This window comes from Panicum virgatum, chromosome 6N (genome assembly GCF_016808335.1).
Source record: "Panicum virgatum strain AP13 chromosome 6N, P.virgatum_v5, whole genome shotgun sequence".
Lineage (NCBI taxonomy): Eukaryota > Viridiplantae > Streptophyta > Magnoliopsida > Poales > Poaceae > Panicum > Panicum virgatum.
In genome coordinates this window covers 28157568-28166440 of record NC_053150.1, presented here as the reverse complement: position 1 = coordinate 28166440, position 8873 = coordinate 28157568, and positions in this window count along the sequence as shown.

Sequence of the window (8873 nt, the reverse complement as noted above, 5' to 3'; positions counted from 1 at the left end):
GGGGCTGGACCTCGTCGGTCCACTGAAGAAGGCGCCCGGGGGCTTCACCCACTTGCTGGTGGCGGTCGACAAGTTCTCCAAATGGATCGAGGCTCGACCCATCGGCAAGATCAAATCCGAGCAAGCAGTCCAATTCTTCACCGACATCGTCTTCAGGTTCGGGGTCCCGAACTCGATCATCACCGACAACGGCACCCAGTTCACAGGCAAGAAGTTCTTGGCGTTCTGTGACAGTTTCCACATACGTGTGGACTGGTCGGCTGTGGCACACCCACAGACGAACGGGCAAGTGGAGCGTGCTAACGGCATGATCCTCCAAGGACTAAAGCCAAGAATCTTCAACAAGCTGAACAAGTTTGGCCGGAGGTGGCTCACGGAGCTACCCTCGGTCATCTGGAGCCTGAGGACGACCCCGAGCAGAGCCACGGGCTTTTCTCCGTTCTTCCTGGTCTATGGTGCCGAGGCTATCCTCCCCACTGATTTGGAGTACGGATCGCCGAGGCTCAAGGCATATCAAGAGCAACGAAACCAGCGAGCTCGCGAAGACTCGCTGGACCAAGTGGACGAGGCTCGAGACATGGCGCTCCTCCACTCTGCGTGCTACCAGCAGTCCTTGCGAAGGTATCAAGCGCAGAGGGTCCGGCGCCGAGACCTCAACGAAGGGGACTTAGTGCTAAGGCTTCGACAAGACAATAGGGGCCGCCACAAGCTCTCACCTCCATGGGAAGGACCGTACATAATCGCCAAGGTGCTCAAGCCCGGCACGTACAAGCTGGCCAACGAAAAAGGCGAAGTCCTCACCAACGCTTGGAATATACAACAGCTACGTCGCTTTTATCCTTAGCATTTCAAGCTATTTGTATATTGTTCGTACTCGCATTTTCAATTTCCCGAAATAATAAGGAAGTACGCTTTACTTATCGCTTTTTGGGAACATTCCCGACCCTCGAGGGCTCGGGCGCGCACGAACATCGAGGTACGCTCGGCTTTACCCTCGGCAAAGCCGAGCCTCCCTCGGGGGCTACTACGGGGGGAACCCCCGAACGTCCCCAAAAAGTCGCCAATGTTTTTTGAAATATTTCCGTCTCGACCCTAAGCTTCTCGTATCCTTGGAAAAAACGGACGCGAGGCATAAGCAACTACGGTACGGGGCTGGCCGAGTCATGGGGCCGCCTACGCCTCCGGGATACGGCACCCCCCTCACCACCCTACGCCTACGTTGCTTATGAACGCGAACTTCCTCACAGATGTTTATCTAAGTCGCATACGAAGAACACGGAAGTAAAGTAAAGAAACACAGGCTCGAACACACAAGGCCTCGACGGGCCACACATTCAAATTACAAAAACAAATCTCTTATATTCATAAACTGCGATTACAAGGCGCGACTATGATAAACACTAATCTATTTACAATGGGCTTCGAGGCCCAACTTTCCTACAGGCATCCATCCCCCCCTGCGGGTCTTCAGGGGCGTCGAATTCAGCGATGGGAGGGATGTCTGCCTCGAGCTTTTCGGCGAGGACGGTGGCGAATTCCTCTGCGGCTGCGTCAGCTTCATCCATGATGACCGACGCGGCGTCCGCATCCGCATCATCAGGAACGACGTACCCCGACGACACCCTCTGGAGATCCATGAGGTAATGCGTCGAGACCACGGCGAGAGCCCGCAGGACACCGAGGCGGAAGGTACTCTTGGCATGTTCGGCAATCCGGCCGCCTAGCGCGCGCAGGCGGCTGATCACCGAACTGCCCGAGACGGCGCCCTCCCCCTCGAGCTCTTGACACACGCTCACGGCGGTCTGCTCCAGCTCAGCAAACTCCATCTGTGCCGCCGTGAGCGCGGTGTGGACCGCTTCCTTCGCCGCGGTCTCATCCGCCACCTTTTGCCTCAGCTCTGAGCAAAGGAAATCAACATTAGCCACGAAAGAAAGCAAAACGACGGAAAATCGAAGGTACTCACCCGCCATGTTCTTTTGCGCCTCCTCCCTCTGGGTACGGGCGGCCTCCTCGAGCGAGGAAATGGAGGCTTCCTTTTCCTTAAGGCTAGCCCCCATGTTCTGGAGGGCCACCTCCCTCTCTTCGAGGGCCACACCCTGTTCCTGGAGGGTCCCGGAGAGCGCAACCACGGCCACCTCTTTGTGGAGGAGCTCGGCTTTCTGCTGCTCAAGAGTGGCGCCGAGGCATTGCAGCTCGCCGCTCTGCACCTCCGCCTCCCGAGCTCTCTCCTCGAGCGCCGTCCGAAGGCGCTGCAGCTCGGCAGCTTGTGCCTCGGCCTCCTGGGCCTTCTCCTCCGCTGCCGCCCTCTGAACATCCCGCTCACCAGCAACCCGCGCCAGCTCCTCCTCCAGCGCCTGTTGACGCGCTCCCAGATCGGCCATTTTGGTGTTGGCGTCGATGTTTTTGAGCACCAGCTCGGCGTTATGTTGCCCGAGCTGGCTCATCTGGGAGTACAGCCGGTTCATCTCGACGCTCTTTTGGCGCGAGATTTCCCTCAGCTGCTGCAAAGGGGGAGGGTATGGGTGAGGACGCGTAAAAGCTAAAACCGAATCCGAGCAATTTTTGGGGGAAATATTTACCTGGCTGACCTGGTAATCCGCGTTCTGATGAAGCTGATAAGCGCGGTCGAGGGCCTGCAAGATCTCACGCCCAACGCCCATCTGCTTGTTCCAGGCCTCCTCCTCCTCCTGCTCCTTGCGAAGGAATTCTGAGGGGACACCAGACGGGACGATAACCCCGAGGTGGCTCCCCTCCGACGCCCCCGCTTCGAGCACGCCCGCCATCTGGCAGCGGGGTCGATATCCATCGAATCCCTGTACTCCTCGCTGCTGTCTGGCAGCTCCACCACCGCCGTTGCGCCCCCCTGCGCCGTGCCCACGGGCACTATCGCGGCGGTACCCTCGTCTCGGGCCTCGGTGGGCTCCGAGATGGGGGCTCCTTCTACCGCTGGCACCTCTTGCGCCATTTCTTCTGCGAGACCCTCGCCCTCGGCCCTCGAAGGCTCGAAGACGGGGGTCTCCTCCGCAGTTTGGCCGGCAGGGTGCTCCTGCGCGCCCCCGCCAGTTTCTCCTCCTATGTCCGGCCGGGCGGCGATATCTGCGTCGCCCTAACCGGCCTCAACATCAATGACCGCTTGGGCGGCGCCACCGGCGCCGCCCTGGCCGGTCTCCTCGGCGTCGGCCGCTTGAGCAGCCGCCTCGGCGCCACGGTGGCCGGCGTCACTCTGACCAGCGTCACCCTCCTTCTCCCGGGCTTTCTGCGCCGCCTGGGCCCCTCGGGCCACTGCCTCCCGTAGCCTAGCGGCCGCCGCCTCGAGATCCAAGGCGGGCGGGGGCTGCGGCGCCGTGTGCGGAGTGCTGCGAGCCCCGATCTTGAGAGCCTTGGCCGGGGCAAGCCGCACTGCATCCTTGGGAACGGCCCCGGGGCTGGAAGTCAAGAGGCACGAGTTGAGCGGGATCGAGAAATTTACCAAGTACATAACAAAAAACGAAATCCAAAATGCTTACCCAGATCGAGCACTCATGCTCCTCTTCCTCGTGGCGCTCTTTCGAGCCTAGGGCATCGGGCTGTCCCTCGAAGACTGCCCCGAGGGCGCCCCCCTCGTGTCAGCCCGATGGCTCGAGGCTGCCAGCACGGACGACTCCTCTCCCGCCGCGGCCTCGTGGCCGCGGATCAGCACCTGGGGCGCAGGCGACCCCTCGCCGGTCGCCGGCGAGGATGACCCCCGTACCGCACCTTCGAAGGGTGGGATTCGCCGATGACCCCGCTACGGCCCTCGGCTCCTCTGGCGCCACGGTTGCTCCCTCTTCCTCGTCCCACAGGTAGAACGGTAGGGGGCTCGCGCCCTCCCCGTCCCCCCTCGGCGCGCGGTCCTCGGCATCCGAGGCCTCCTCCGAGTCCTCCTCCTCGTCCTCCTCCGAGGACTCAGGTGTGGCGGGTCGCGGCTTCCCCTCCGCCCGAGCGAGCTGGCGCGCCTTGTCGTGCGCCGCCTTCCTTTTCCTCTTCCTCTCGGCCTTGGCCTCCACCGCGTCCTTCCGCCTCTTCATCTTCTCCGCGTGGAGGCGATTGATCAGGCGCTGTTCTGAGACCGGAGGCCTCGAGGTGCCGCATCTCAAACCCTGTACAATACACACAGATGGGGTCAGGAAAGGGGAACTACACGATGCACGACGAGTTCGAAGCCAAAACTCACCAGCGAAATATACCCCGGCTCGGGATGCATCTTGATCCTCCAAAGATCCGCGGGATCTTGGGGAAACTCCGCCACCGCATACTTCGCCCTTCGGGCGGCGATGGTGTGGGAGAGAAGCTTGCTCGACGTCCTCGAGCCCTCGACCTTGCTCCCAGGGATGAGCCGGTAAATCGGCAGGGCCCTCTCCACAAGAGGGATCACCCTCTGCCGGTGAAAGTTCGCGATGACGTCCGCCGCTGTCAATCCCTTCCTCGCCAAACGCACCAGCGCATCGGTAAGGCCCTCGAGCCTGGCTTGTTGGGCTGGGGGCGACACCCCCCAGTCACACTTCGCCGGACGCTCCCGAAGAACCTTGTTAGTAAACGCCGGGAGCGCGCCGCTGAAGTTTCGAAGGTAGAACGACCCTCGGCTCCACCCGGAGTTGTTTGTCGTTATCTTGCTTGTGATGTAAAGATTCCGCCGGTTCGGGCGGACGTGGAACGTCAAGCCACCGGCGCGCGCGAACCGCCTTGGCTAGTTCCGCGCGTTCTCGACGAAGAGCTCGCCGCGGAACAGGTGGATCCAGAGATCCCAGTGGACGTCGATGCCGAGGTACCCCTCGCAGACGGCGACGAAGACCGCCGCCTGCGAGATGGAGTTGGGGCTGAAATTGTGCAGCTCGACTCCGTAGTACTCGCATAGCGCCTTCATAAACTTGCTGGCGGGGACGCCGAAGCCCCGTTCGTGGAGGCGCACGAAGCTCACAACATAGCCTTGCGGGGGCTTCGGCTCAGACTCGTCCGGGCGCGGGGAAATCCACGCCGGCGCCCCCGCGTCGGGGTTCCGCGGCAGCAGCCGATCGGCGACCAGCTACTCCAGCACCGCGACGGTGGCGGAGGACTTCCCCCATGGCAAGGGCTCCTGGATATCCGACATCTCCGAGAGTCGAGGAGGCGACGGAGGCGGAGAAGGCGAAACAGGATGAAGGCAAATGGCCAGGTGAACCCAAAGCATCCCCTTCTTCTCCATATTTATGTACCACGAGGGGCGCACCCACAGCCACGGCCCAAATCTACCGCATTCAATGCGGTAGATTTTGCTATCACTAACAGGTGGGCCCCACGACCGCGGAGTTCCCCACGCGCGCACGCGGCGATAAATGCGGCACGGTAACCGGCGGGCGCGACGCGACTGTTGTGTTATCCCATCCGTCAGCCGCCGCCCACGCCGCTCCGTCTGCCCGAGGCCGATGCCTGAAAAGGCGCGCCCACGCCGCACCGCACGAATCGGGCCACGTTCGCCCACCACCAGCGGAAGACCCGCGCGCACGACTTGCGACTCTGCGTCGTTTCAAACCAAGACGGAATATTCCTTCAGGGGTCTCTTTACCCTCGAAGGAATCGCATTTCGAGGCCTTACTGATCAAGGGATCGAAGCCTGGCCCTTCAGGGGGTTCGACAGGCGCCCCAGATCACCGGAGTCAGGGACTGCAAGGATGGGCCATACAAGCTACCCTCGAATGCGGAGTTCGAGACATCCTACACAGTGTTCAAGGCCAGCCGAGGGTGCCTAGAAGGGGGATCCCATCGAGGGAGAGCATCGAGCCCTCGAACCCTACCGAATGGGTTCGAGCCCCGCCTAGCGAACCCTCGCGAGCGCTTTATGAGACGTCTCTATGGACCACGAGCCGACCCCTATCGAACGGGGCACGGACGTCCACTTGAACAACCCGCTAATAGCTCACTGAAGCAGCCATAGCTCGCGGCCCGGGCATGGGTAGCATGGTGCGCTTCACCCCTCCTCCCTGCGGAAGGGTGACGAGGGTCGAAATTGAAGTCGAGGGTTTCCCCTGAACGCCTTCACACGGGCCTAGGCTCGGGGGCTCCTCGCACACCACGGTTCAAAACCACACCCTCGAACAAATCGATAACCATCACTTATGAAGCTCCGCGCGTAAACCAAACCCACCGCTATTAGCGTACGTCCCCCTAACGGTTAAAGCTGAATGCTGGATCGCCGAACCAGCACTGAGAGTGCCGAGGCCGGCTGAAAAAGTGCCGATGCCGGCTGAAAAGACGCTGGACGGCCATCCCAGGAAAGCTACCCAGTGGGACGACGTTTGTAGCCCTTGGACGAGCACAAACGCTCCTCCAAGGCCTCGGGGGCTACACCCGCGGGTGCGCTGACGCGCCCCCGCGAAGGAGACTTCACACATATTCGAGGGTCGTAACTCTATGTACACCCCTATACCCTCGGTAATCCTCCCCGCAGAGGAGAAAGGGGACTTTATTGCTCAATGCAAGTAAAGATTACAAAGGGTCCCCGGCGCGGAGCCATCGAAAGATACAAACACATTGCCACCTATGTGGCAATTTTCCCTGTCTTGGGGAGGAGCGAGCGACGAAGAAAGGCACCAAGCCCCTAGTTGACGCAGCGGCGAGGCTCCTAGGGATGCGAGAAGCGGCCCCCAGACCTCACGGGTCCAGCGGGACGCTCTCCTCGCAAGCCTTCTTCTAGCGTCTCCTCCACCGAAGACCACGCGGGGGGTCAAGCTGGCGGACAGCGCCCTCCGCACCGTCTCCCCGAGAGCAACCTTGTCACCGGGGGGGATGACGCGAAAAACAGCCGCCGAACCTGGCGCCAGCGCCCCGGTCAGGCGTCTCCATCCCCCTTCAGGCTAGGGGACATCGCAGGAGCAGGACCCCACGGGCCCAATGCTCTTCCGCTGATCCCACTGAAGCTGAGGGATGGTGCGCACGCCCACTCCGGTCTTCCCCAACCGCTCGCAAGCATTCTTCTAGCGCCAAAAGCTTAAAAAAGCCAGGCCACCCCATCTGGGGGGCGGTCACAAAAAGGCAAAGGAAACATTACAAGAATTGGGCAATGCTGGAAGAAAGAGCTGGGAGGTTGGAGAGGAAAGGGAACCCCACGATCCCTATTTATAGCTACGCCGGGCGTAAAGCTTCAAGCCTGTCGAAGAGCGGTGGCTTGTATCGCCCGTGACGACACATCGCACCACGAGCAAAAGATATCCTCGGCCCCCGCGCCGAGACACGACCAAACGAAATAAAGCGGAGCTGGGCTCCTGGACGCTGAGCGGCGCAGCGACGGCTCAGGCCGACCGCCCTCGAACGGCGCGCCACAAAGCAACCAGGAATGCCAGGGCCAAGGCTCTGCGCGCGGGACAGCTCGGTGAAAGCACCAGCTGCCAAGCAGCGGGTGCCGCCGTCGCCCTGGCCCCCCCTCATCACACGGACACGTTTCGTCCTCCAAACAAACAAACAAAAGGGCACGCGCCTCGAGCACCCTGCCCGCAGGTGTACTACCCCGTCTGACGAGTTGTCACATCCGCGGGGCCGGCGCCCAGGCGCGCCTGGCGGGGGCACGGCAGTCTCCGATCACATCGAAGGAGAAATCGCCGAAATACCCTTTGGCCGAATCCCTTGACTCGACCAAAGCCTCGGGGGCTACTGTCGGGTGCCACAATTAGGGACACCCTAATTGAGGTACTAAAACCACTTTCAAAAACACAAACATATGTTAAGGCAACTGGGCCCACGAAGGCCCACGGCCTATTTCTCCCTCAGAGGAGAGGAAAGGACTCAAAGAAGTCCAGCGTGTGGCCCAGCCACATCCCCCTCGGGCAGGTGGCCAATCTCCGCCTCGCTCGAGGGCCCCTCTCAGGCCCACCGAACAAACTCCGCCCCGCTCGAGGGTAGCTGATCTACCCTCGGGCGGGTCACTCATCTCCGCCTCGCTCGAGGGCTCCCCTCGGGACCCTCGACCGCGCAATCGCATTTCCGCCTCGCTCGAGGACAGCGGACCTGCCCTCGAGCGGGTGGCCAACCTCCGCCTCGCTCGAGGCCATCTCTCGGTACAAGGGACAAATGGCCCCGCCGCCCAACCGACCGCCGTACGAAGGCATTAAAGGCCAGCTACTCCGCCACGGCTCAAAGGACGGGCGGCGTCAGACTGCCACTCCCGCAGTGGATGTGACCGGCGTCCCGTCCACTGACCCCGGTCACCGCTCTGCCACCCCAGCCGCTGTAGCAGCACTATGGAGCATTCAACGTGATACAAGACAAGTTGGCGCCGCCCCCATTACTGTTCCGCCGACATCAACCATCCGAACTCACCTCCCGCAGGGGAAGGGGTCTGGCGATGGCACGTGTCCTCCCGAGAGGGGCACTCTGCATGCGTGGGCAGGGCCCCGGACCTCTCTCTTGTGGGGTCCGGGACTTCCACGCGCCCCCGGACCTTCTAGTGCGCATGCTCGCACCCCGACCAGGGGGTCCGGGACCGTCCCACGCCATTACTACCGCTGGGACTCTGCGGGACGACCGGCACAATCTTCGCAGGGCCAAGGACGGAGCCCAGGACGACAGCGACGCGCGCCGCCTTCCCACAGTACACTTTCTACAGTGTTCGACCACTATACCCGCGATTCAGGGGAAAACGACGACTTCCGCGCCCCTACACTCATGTACGCCGCCCCTCCTTACAACTATAAAAGGAGGGGGTGGGCTTCCTCTTGCGGAGGCTGATCAACTCTCTCCAATCAAAGGTTGGAAGTAAGTTCTCTGAACTCCCCCTCAGAGGACTCTCAGCACGACTGAGCACTCCTCTCAACCAACTCCACCTCTAGCAGAGACTTGGGAGCTTCTCTCCCTCTCTCGCCTCGCTTGTATCCCCTACTACGAGC